This window comes from Trachypithecus francoisi, unplaced genomic scaffold (genome assembly GCF_009764315.1).
Source record: "Trachypithecus francoisi isolate TF-2019V2 unplaced genomic scaffold, Tfra_2.0 Lachesis_group8, whole genome shotgun sequence".
In the NCBI taxonomy this organism is placed as follows: domain Eukaryota; kingdom Metazoa; phylum Chordata; class Mammalia; order Primates; family Cercopithecidae; genus Trachypithecus; species Trachypithecus francoisi.
The window spans coordinates 22,023,784-22,036,518 of record NW_022681473.1 but is presented as its reverse complement, the minus strand read 5'-3'; positions in this window follow the sequence as shown (position 1 = coordinate 22,036,518).

Below are 12,735 nucleotides of genomic sequence, written 5' to 3'. Positions count from 1 at the left end.
ACATTTTCTTAATCCAGTCTGTCACAGATGGACATTTGGGTTGATTCCAAGTCTTTGCTATTGTGAATAGTGCCGCAATAAACATACGTGTGCATGTGTCTTTGTAGTAGAGTAATTTATAATCCTTTGGGTATATACCCAGTAGTGGGATGGCTGGGTCATATGGTACATTAGTTCTAGATCCTTGAGGAATCGCCATACTGTTTTCCATAATGGTTGAACTAGTTTACAATCCCACCAACAGTGTAAAAGTGTTCCTATTTCTCCACATCCTCTCCGACATCTGTTGTTTCCTGACTTCTTAATGATTGCCATTCTAACTGGTGTGAGATGGTATCTCATTGTGGTTTTGATTTGCATTTCTCTGATGGCGAGTGATGATGAGCATTTTTTCATGTGTCTGTTGGCTGTATGGATGTCTTCTTTTGAGAAATGTCTGTTCATCTCCTTTGCCCACTTTTTGATGGGGTTGTTTGTTTTTTTCTTGTATATTTGTTTGAGTTCTTTGTAGATTCTGGATATTAGCCCTTTGTCAGATGAGTAGGTTGCAAAAATTTTCTCCCATTCTGTAGGTTGCCTGTTCACTCTGATGGTAGTTTCTTTTGCTGTGCAAAAGCTCTTTAGTTTAATTAGATCCCATGTGTCAATTTTGGCTTTTGCTGCCATTGCTTTTGGTGTTTTAGACATGAAGTCCTTGCCCATGCCTATGTCCTAAATGGTACTACCTAGATTTTCTTCTAGGGTTTTTATGGTATTAGGTCTAACATTTAAGTCTCTAATCCATCTTGAATTAATTTTCGTATAAGGGGTAAGGAAAGGATCCAGTTTCAGCTTTCTACTTATGGCTAGCCAATTTTCCCAGCTTGCAGAAAATGCTAGTCATTATTGGTTGGCTTGAGAGTATGTAATTTTACGTTATGATTATAGCTAACCAAGACTTATTTTCTGATATGATAACCCTAATCCCTAGAATTCATGAGGAACAAAATAAAAAATGAAACATTTGTCAAAATATTAAGAGATTTTGTTGGTCTCATGGTATCCTCCATCATGAGGAGTTAAACAATATGCCAGGCCAAGAGTGACTTAGAGAGAGAAAGGTTTTCAAAAAGATTTGATGAGTGACAAAACTTTCAAAGTCTCTCACCACTGATTTTACTGTCCTTCCAATTGAAGAGAACTATATTCATAATAGGAGAAAGTGGGCATTATAGTCTGAGAAAATTCTTACTGCAAAAGAAAGTAATCTTTATTCTTCATGTTAGAAACCTTTTTTTAATCCTCTAATTTCCCAAAAAGGTCATAACAAGGTCCCTTTGTGTCCCAAGAGTCTTCAAAAATCATCACTCTACATAGCAAATAGGAGGAAGAATGAAGTTTGCTCAACAGTAGTATTTTAATTTAATGGCCAGTATTTTAAAAAATTAAAAACTTTATACCATTCAAATCAATAAAAGCTAAGGAAGAGATTGAGGGGAAAGTATCAGATTTGAAAATTCCTGACTTCTTAGATTTCTTCATAGTTAACATCAAGTTTCTATATATCAGGGCTCAAAACAAGGTTTTTATTACAAGGAATTTGCATCTGCTCAATAAAATTCAATTGGAAGAGACTTTTGCTTCCATCCATGAAGGAGCAACAGGAAACAGAATTATCTTTCTACCTTTGAAAACTTTTTTTTTTAAGTAGACAAAACATATGAGACAATTTTTACACATTGAACAATAGGTAGGGTAGATCATTGATCCCTGATAAAAGGAAAACAAATGAGGTGAAACCAACTATTCAACTCTTGTTCAAGTTTACTGCCTGGCAGTAATAAAGCCTGGAAAGCTTCCTGAGTTCAGTTTAGAATTCAAGGGGGATAAAGTGGTGTATAATCAGAGAAAAGAGAGTTGCAGAGAGAGACAGAGAGAGAGAGAGAATTCTGGAGATTTGCAGAGGGTTTCTTCTGAGTCTTCATCTGACTAATGATCAGCAACTACATGTATGAAAACTACCCAAGGCATGAGGAATAATCATCAGAAGGACGAGATGGAATAGTTTTTGGAGCTCATACAAGGCCAAAAATAGTATTCATCCACACAAGCCAGAGTGAAGACTTCTAACACATGGAATATCAAGCACATATTCCAGAGTCCTCAGAAGAGTATTACTTCAATATGTGGCCAAATTAGCCTTGAATGAACAGCCTCACAGTTTAAAAGCAAGCCTTACAAGGATCAAATTGCTTTCAAGTAACTTAATTGGTGCATTCCATAACAAAGCTCCTAACATACTTAAGAACATATAGATGGATCTGGAGGCCATTATCCTTAGCAAACTAACACAGGAACAGAAAACCAAATACCCACATATTCTCACTTATAAGTGGGAGATAAATGAGAACTCATGGACACTTAGAGGAAAACAACAGACACTGACTGGGTGATTTTGGAGGGTGGAAGGTGGGAGGAGGGAGAGAATCAGGAAAAATAACTAGTGGGTACTAGGCTAATACCTGGGTGATGAAATAATCTGCACAATAAACCCCCATGACAGAAGTTGACCTATGTAAAAAAAACCTGCACATGTATCCCTGAACTTAAAGTTAAAAAAAAAAAGAAAATAAAAGAACTCCATTATATAACAAGGTCAAATTTACAATGTATGGTATCTAATCAATTGCCAGGTATGCAACAAGCAGTAAAACATTAGCCACAATGAGGAGAACAACAAATCAATACAAACACACCCATAAAAGACTTATAAATAACAATGACAATAAAACAGCTATTAAAAATATATCTTAAGTGTTCTTAAAGGTTGAGCAAAGTGTGAACATCCTGAGGAGGAACATGACACATATTTCAAAACCAATCTTCTAGAAATAAGAATTCAATATCTTACATAAACAATACACATGATAGGATTAATAGCATTTAGACAATATAGAAGAATGATTAGTGCACTTGAAGACCTGGCAATAGAAACTGTCTGAAATGAAACACAGAGGGGGAAAAACACTGAAAATAAATGAACAGAGAATCAGTGAGCTGTACAAAGAGGTAAAAGCAGACTAAAATACATGCAGTCAAAACCCAAAGGAAAAGAAGAAGGAGGAAAAAACAGAAAAAAAATGTTGAAGAAATAATATACCAAAAAATTCATAATTTAATGAAAATTACAAATCCAAGATCCAAGAAGCTCAATAAACCTCAGTAGAGAAAAAAAAAAAAATGAAGAAACTTACACTAAGACCTATCATAACCAAATTGCTGTAAATTAGTGATAAAAAGAAAATCTTAAAAGCACCCAGAGGCAAAAAAGACACATTAGGTATGGAGGAACAGAGATAAAAATGGCAGACTTCTTATCAGAAACAATGCAATCTAAAAGACAATGGAGCAGCTGCTTTAAAGTACTGAAGTAGGGTCTGACCCTTCTGTGAGTCATCAGTTTCCAGAAGAAGTGAGAACACCAAGAAAAGGAAAAGCCTCCAGTCAACAAGTGGAATGTAATGGACTGTTTTAATGAAGTAGTAATGAGTTTGGGTCTTTCTACAACTCACTTAGCTGCAGAGCCCTAATTGCATGGCACTTCTGCCCAAGTAATGTAATGATGAATTCTGTTGTTGACTTTTAATAAGAAAACTGTCAATTAAGAAAGAATCTTTCAATAATAAAAACAAAATGAAGATTTTTTCAAACATGACAAAAGCATTAAAAAGTATCATTAACAGATCATCACTATAAGAAATGTTAAAGGAGGTCCTTTATGCAGAAAAAAATGATACTAAATGAAAATATGGATCTACACAAAGTAATGAAGAACACTAGAAATACTAAATATGTAGGCAAATGCAGGACTTGTTTTCTCATTTTTTTTTTAGTTGATTGAAATGCAGATGGGTAATTTTATTGTACCAGTTAACTAATACACTATAAGTGTGTCAGCTCCTGCTAAGTAATAAATCACATCAAAACTTAATGGTGTAAAGCAACTATTTATTATTTCTATTAGATACAGGTCATCTAGATAATTAATTCTATCATAAGCCATTCTTGACTGATCTTGATGGGCTCACTCATATATATGCAGTTCGTTGGTAAGTCAGTTTAGGCCTAGCTAACCTAGGATTGCTTCAGCTCAGGTGGCTTAGCTTTGCTCCATGAGGTCTTCCCTCTCCTAGCAGGCTAACCTGGGCTTGTTCTCATGACAAAGGAGAGGTCTACAACTGGGTAATCCCAATCATGCAAAAGGTAAAATAAAGGCACATTTACTTGTAAAGCTTCTGCTTCTGTGACATTTGCTAGTATCTTATGGGCTAAACCAAATCACACAACCAGCCTCAGAGTCAGAGTGGAAAGGTTCTACAAAACTTTTTAAATTGCAGGGCAAAAGTATAGATATAGGGAAGCCATTATTTGGTGATGTAGATGTAATCAATCTAGCATGCACATCTACTTTGGTGACAGTGAGTTAATGTACTTACAGAAATAATCCATGCATATATACACACACTACATAATCTACATACAGGTAACCTCAGAGTTTACTCTGCTTATTTTTTAAACCTCTTCATTATCATCAGTATAGTCTCAGTACTATGGGTAGCAAGGGGTTAAGAATGTTGGTAGAAAGATCAAGAATAGGTGTACAGAGAAAGGAAAAGAAATGCATTACAAGAAACTGTAAGAAGTTTGCAATAGATTATCCCGAGGATAATCTAGAGTACTGAGAAATGCAACAGCCAGGCAGAGAGTGAGGTAGCCACCAATGGGGAAGAGAGAGCCAGGAAAAGAGATACAAGACATCATAATCAAGAAGAACCTGATAATGAAGTCAAAATGTGCTATGGCCAAAAAGTTTTGTTGTTTTTGTTTTTGTTTTCTGTTATTTTGAGATGGAGTCTCACCGCGACACCCAGGCTGGAGTGCAATGGTGCAATCTCAGCTCACTGCAACCTCTGCTTCCTGGGTTCAAGCAATTCTCCTGCCTCAGCCTCCTTAGTAGCTGGGACTACAGGCACACACCACCACACCCGGCTAATTTTTGTATTTTTAGTAGAGACAGGGTTTCACCATATTGGCCAGGCTGGTTCCGAACTCCTGACCTCAAGTGATCTGCCCACCTCTGGCCTCCCAAAGTGCTGGGATTACAGGCGTGAGCCAGCGCACCCAGCCCTAAAAAGTTTATTTTATCCTGAGTTCTCAACCTGAAACAAACTAGTAGACTTGCTAATTGAATACACTGGGGAAAAGTCCAGATTAACATTTGTGGAATGATTAATACTACTTGAGAAAGAATTGAGTTTTTACACTGATAAATGATCCCCAAAATAGGGTCTGAGATGTCTGCTAGTCATCAGTTTCCCAAAGAAGTGAGAACACAATGAAAAGAAAAAGCCTCCAGTCAACAACTGGAATGTAATGGAATGTTTTCATGAAGTAGTAATGAGTCTGGTTCTTTCTACAACTCACTTAGCTATAGAGCCCTAATTGCATGGCACTTCTGCCCAAGTAATATAACAATGAATTCTGTTGTTGACTTTTAATAAGAAATATATTTAATTGTATTAAATATAATTATACTATAGATATGCTTGAGTGGTACAGACAATGATATTCATTATTATGTTTAACAGAAAATATATTTAATTTTCTAGTGAACTGACCTCATACAAATTGAAATTGGCAACTTAAAATATTTTTTTAAAAACTAAAGTATATTTGGGATGCTATTTTTATGTTAAGTAACATGGTCTTCATGAAGAAAATGCTATTCATATTCTTTCAATCAGTTTGTTCTGGTATTAAATATAGGAATTCCAAGACGTAATAGAGAAGCAGAAAAAATATGGAATAAGAAAAGAAAGAAGGAAGGGAGGGAAGAAGGTTGCAGAACACATACACAGTATAATCTCCTTTGGGGTGTATGTAACTAATTTTTTGAAGGACACTGAATGATAACATAAAACTGTTAACAATTAATTCTGGAAAACAGAAACGAAAGTGTTAAAACAAAAATTGGGTGTCCAAACCTATTCTGGGGTCTTGTGCTATTCTATTCAAGTATCTTGAATCCAAGTCAAAACCAAATGCACAAAGAAATTAGTCATTAATGAATCTAGTGATATTACTGACCAACATCATTAACTATTAATTATGGATTTTCATACATCACTTACATCTACAGACAGAAGATACCTTTTTAAAAAGATGCTTATATATAAATAACATGTCTTCATTTTGAAAAACACATTTTTAAAAACAGGCAATATGGTTCACTTAAGAAGTTGGCCAACTACAATTGACCATGGGTCAGATCCAACCTACTGCTTGTTTTTGTAAATAAAGTTTTATTGGAACACAGCTATAGCCATACATTTGTGTGTTATCTATGACTGCTTTCACACTGTGATGACAGAGTTAAGTTGTTGTAACAAACTATACAAACCATAAAGCCTAAAATATTTACAATCTATCCCTTCACAGAAAAAGGTTGTCAACTCCTGATTTAGTGGGAAGACTGCAGCTTTGAAGTTAAACAAACCTGGATGCTAATTTTACTCTTGCAACCTGTGTCTCTGAGCTTCAATTTATCCATCTTCGCTATAAGAGAGGAAGGTAGGAATAATAATATATTCCTTGTAAGGAGTTGAGAGGATGATGGGAAAAGTACCTGGCACCAGAGAAAAGCAAGAAAATGTAGCAAACAAATATATAAATAAGGATACAACAAAAGAAACAGCTGAAAGAGAAAAATGTTTGCCTCTGGGTTATGTGAATTGGAAGTCTAACAGGAGGCATTTTTCGTTATTTGCCCATAAAACTATTGGACTTTTAATTGTTTATTTGACTTAAAAATTCTCTTATTTAAAAGATCATTTCTATTAAAAAATGTTAAAGTATATCATTTGTGTAGCAACCAATAAATACAATATTGAAACAACACATGTGTATGGAGACTTGATATCTGATAAAAGTGTCCCTGTAAATCTCTGAAGTCATCATTAATATTTTAGTTAACAAAATTAAGAATATAGTTTTACTAAATAAAATTTTTTAAAAAGAAAATAATACAGTCACCGCCTATCTTATACTATATAAAAAGGTAGATTCCAAATGAAGTAAGGTCCTAAACATGAAAAGAAAGCTACAAAGCTACGAGGAAAAAGAATTTTAAATATCTTTGTGACTTAAGGGTTAAAAAATATTTCATAAGACCCACCAAAATTGATGGATTTGATTGCACAATAAGTCATTTATAGGATTTTTCAAAACAAACAATCAAAATGATAATTTTTATTTTACTAATAAAAACAAAAAAACTGATAAATTAATAACTAGAATACACAAGGAATTGTTGCAAATCAACAAGAATACAGGAATCCCAGATTTTACAATAAATAAAATATATTAATAGGTTATTAATATAAAGGGGAAGTCCAAATAACTAACACATATAAAAATAGATATAAAAACTCACCAGTGATATAAAAAAAAACAAAAGCCACTTTGACTTTATAACCATTAGAATGTTTAAAAAAAAAATAGAAAGGTTGATAATGCAAGTGTTGGTATGATTGAGGGGAAACAGGCCACCTCATACATTGCTGGAGAAAATGTAAATTGCTAAAGTCATTTTGGAGGACAGGTTGGCAATGCTTGATGAAAATAACTATGCCTAAATCCTAACACCTACTCCTGGCTAGGTAGCCCAGAGATCTAGTACACATCAATATGGGACAAAAACAAGGACCTGCTTTACAGCAGTGTTGATGGAACTAGAGAGTTGAAGGCAATCTAGATGTTTGCATCACCAGGGAAATGAACAAACAGAAAATGGTGGCTATATACTAAGGAATACTACACAACAGGGTAACAATGTAGTGTTCATTTTAGGAAACAAAATCTATGGTAAAACTTTTACATAAACTTTTTAAATATGCAGAAAGAAAACACCATTTATCTCAATAGGCTGACAAGTAAAAAGACAATCGAGTAAGGACCTATTGGAAAAAAGAAGTATGAATATCAGTAATAAAGGGGGAGGGATAAAATACCAAATGAGAAAAGAGTCTGGCATGGACTAATAATGATAGTGAGACAGGAGCTGAGTAACCAAATTCCCCCTAACTCTCTGCATGTAGGATTCAGTCAGAAAAAAAGGGAGAGGACACCTGGAACACAGTAGAAGCTTGAGAAATGTCTGATTGGTTTTGTATATTCTATAATTTCATATAAAGTGAATTGTGTAGTATGCACTCATACTTCACTTCTTTTACTCAGCATATTTTAATATTTATCCATGATGTTGCATGTATCAGCAGTTTGTTCCTTTTTATTTATGATAGGTGTTCCACGACATAGATACACCACAATTTGTTTATCCTTTCTTCTGTTGATAGGCACGTAGGTTTGTTCCAGTTTGAGGTTTTAATGAATGAAGCTACTATTAACATTATTGGTCAAGGTCTTTTTGAATATACAATCAGTCCTCTGTCAGTAGGTTCCTCTGTATCCATGGGTTCCCCATCAGTGAATTCAAATAACTGTGGATTAAAAATATTTTTAAAATTGCATCTGTACTGTACATGGACAGACATTTTTTCTTATTATTCCCTAAACAATACAGTATAATGACTATTTACATAGCATTTACATTGTATTAGTTATAAGTAATCTAGAGATTAAAGTATATGAGAAGATGGGAATGGGTTATATGCAAATACTATGTCATTTTCTATCAGGGACTTGAGCATCTGCAGATTTTGGCATCCGAGGGAGGTCCTGAAACCAATCCCTTATGGACACCAAGGGATGACTGTATATGCTTTCATTTCTCTTCAGTAAATACCTAAAAGTGGAATTTATGGGCCATAGAGAGGGCATTTGTTTATGAGAAATTGCCAGATTGTTTAACAAGGTAATTGTACCATTTTACACTCTCATTAGCAATGTGTGAGAGTTCCTGTTGCTCCATATTCTCAGCAATATTTAGCATGGTTAGTCTTTTTAATTTTAGCCACTGAGGTGGTGGTATTTAGTGGCATCTCATTGTTCTTTCAAGTTGAATTCCCCTAATAATTTATTTGCATTTTCCTGGTGAAAAATTTTGTTGAATACTTCATGTACTTAGTGGCCATCTGTTAATCTTACTTTGTGCATTTCCTGTGCAAGTCTTTTTGTCTATGCTTTGATACCTGCCTTTTTATTACTGACTCATACAATGTGTTTATATGAGTACAAATAATTTATCACATATATGTATTGTAAATGTTTTCCAAATTATTGTTCTTCTCTTCCTTCTGATGAGCAAAAGCTTTTAATGTTGATGAAATTTTTTTGTCATTCTTTTTTCTTTTATGGTTTTTTTGGTTTTATGCTTTACAATTTCATTCATAAGGCCTTCTGTTTAAGAAATCTTTGCCAATCCTGAGATTACAAATTTTTTTTTTATATTTTCTTCTAGAAGCTTTATAGTTTTAGCTTTTAAACTTAGATTGATAATCCATCTCATATTAATTTTTTTGTATGGAAGGAGGTATAGGTTAAGAAACAACTTTTATATGTAGACTGTTATTCTGGTAGCATTTATTGGAAAGACCTTCACTTCTTAGTTTAGTTGTTCGGCAATTTGATTGAAATTAATCAGTCATATAAGGGTAGATCCACTGCTGATTCTCTAGTCTGTTTCATTGATCTTTTTGTTTATCTTCATTTCAGTAATACATGCTCTTGATTATTGTAACTTTATAATAAGTCTTGAAATTAGGAAATGTATATATCTTGTTTTTCAAGAAATAGCATGTAGAGGCTTACCAGAACAAAATCCTGCTAGGATTTATATCAGATTTGGAAGAATTGACTTTATGAAAATTGAAGCTTCCAATCCATTATATGATGTCTCCTCATTTATTTAGCTTTTCTTTAATTTCATTCAGTAATTTGTTGTAGTTTTCAGTGTAGAGGTTTTTAACATATTTTATTAAATTTATTCTTTATTTGTTATGCTTTTGAGATAATGTTAATATTTTGTCTAATTTTTCCATTGTTCATGATAGCATATAGAAATATATCCAATTAACGTATATAGATCATGAATCCTGAAAACTTGCTAAATTCATTAATTTTAATAGCTATTTTTACAATTCCTTAAGATTTTCTAAACACATCAAATAATCTGTTATTTCTTTTCCAATATAGATGATCTTTTTTGGCTCATCTTCATGTATGTAATGCTAGGTATAGTAACAATGTTTTATAGAACTTAGGAGAGAGAAGACACCTATATTTGTTTTTGATCATAAGGGGGGAATCTGAGACTTAACGCATTTAAAGTTTGCTAATGTATTCTAAGGGTTTCTGCATCTATTTGTTGAAGGATATTGACCTATAATATTATTCTCTTATAATATTGTTGTATGCTTTAGTATATCAGTGTTATACTACCCTCACAAAACAAGTTTGTGGAAGATTGGTATTATTTCTTCTTTAAATATTTATAAAACTATCTAGACTTAAAATTTTCTTTATGGAAATATTTTGATTTATAACTGTAACAACTTTACTCCAATTTTCTATTTCTCTTTGTGTCAATTTTAGTAATTTACAATTTTCAAGGGGCTTGGCTACTTTGTTTCTATTGTTGAATATATTGGCATAAAGCTGGTGGTGTTATTCTTCTGTTATTATCCACCTGCTCTTTAACGCCTGGTTGACAGAGCAAGACTCAGTCTCAAAAACAAACAAACGCAAAAACAAACAAACACAAAAACAAAACTCTACTACCTTTGCAAATTACAAGTTCAGTATACAATAAATCGCTATTAACTATTGTCATCATTGTGTATATTAACCTTCTAGAGTATACTTATGCTGCATAACTGAAACTTTGTATTCCTCAACTAACATGATACACTTGTCTTTATTTACTTCTTACAATTTTTGTGTTTAATTTGAAGTTTCATAGGGAGAAAGTTTTTTATCATTTATTAACATTTCTTTCTTTCTACTATAAGCATTTAGAACTATAAATTCCCACTCTTAAAAATTGTTATCTGCAACACAAATTTTGAAATATTGTGTTTAATTCTCATTCAGCTAAAAACATTTTCTCATTTTTCTTGCTTCTTTGATCCATGAGTTTTTTAAAAGTGAATCTTTCATTTCCAAATATCTAGAGATATTCCAGATATCTAATATTAATTGACATAATTACTCAGCGTCCATTCAGTTGTAGTTAGATACCATACTCTGAATTATTTTAATCACTTTGAATCTATTTAAACTCATTTTATGGTTCAGCATATGATCATTTTGGTGAATGTTTCCTGTGAATTTGAAAATAATGTGTATTCTGCAATTGTCAGGTATATTGAATGAATTTCTAGTGCTAATCAAGTCCTCTTACTCTACCACTTACTAAGAGAGATATATTGAAGTCTGAAACTGTAATTCTGAAATCCTCTATTCCTCCTTTCATTTCCCTGTTTAATTTAATGTATTTTGAAACACTGTGATTAGGTCCATACACATTTGGATTGTTTTGTCTGAAAAAGTTCACCATTTTATGATTAATATTCCTCTTTATCTCTGGTAATAATCTTTACACCGAGGGAATATATAATATGAATATAGCCACTCCAGCTTTCCTATTTTTAGTATTTACATAGTATAACTTTTTTCATCCTTTTAAACAATGTGTATCTTTGCATTTAATATGCATCTCTTGAATACAGCATATGGTTGGTTTTTACTTCTTTAATCAGTCTGAAAATCTCTGCTTTTTTAGATGAAGTGATTTTTATTTAATATCATTATTTATACAGTGATTTTATATCTAACATCCTGGGTGTGGTTTTTTTTTGTCCTGATTATTCCTTTTTCATTATTTCTATCCTTCCTGTCTTTCTTTTGTTAAGTAGTATTTTAACTACGTATTTTGTCTTTGTTTTGTTAGCTATAACTTAGGGGCTTTTTTAGTGGTTTTGTTAGAGTTTAAAATATATTTCTTTAATGTATCACATTCAACCTTCAAATAATATCATACCACTTCAGTTACAATAATTTCACGAAGTATACATCTATTGTCGACGCTTCCATTCTTTCTGTTTTTCTTTTTTTTTTAATTATACGTTAATTAATACGTTCTGGGGTACATGTGCACAACGTGCAGGTTTGTTACATAGGTATACATGTACCATGTTGGTTTGCTTTTATGTTTTATTTCTGCACATATTATAAGCATGCACAATTTATAACCATAAATACATTTTTATTATTTCATTTTAGAGTGAAATATCATTTAAATTAATTTCAAAATAAGATACAAATATTAATTTATCTATCCACATACCATTTCCATTGCTATTATTTCCTTTATATAGGTCTTAATTTCCATCTGGTATTATTTACCTTCCACCTGAAGGACCTCCTTTAACATATCATGTAGTGCGGATCTGCCAGTGGCAAATTCTTTTAACTCTTGTTTTTCTGAAAATGTCTTTTGTTAGCTTCCTTCATATTTGAAGAAATTTTCTCTACTTTAAAATTCTAAGTTATATATTTTTCTCCTTCGGTACTTTAAAGTTATCATTTCATTGTCTTTTGCCTTGTATTTTTTTTTTTTTGATAAGTAGATAGAAACATTCTTATTACTGTTCCCCTGTATATAATGTGCTATTTTTGTCTGGCTGATTTTAATACTTTCTTTTTATCAATTTTGTAGCAGTTTGATTATAATGTGCT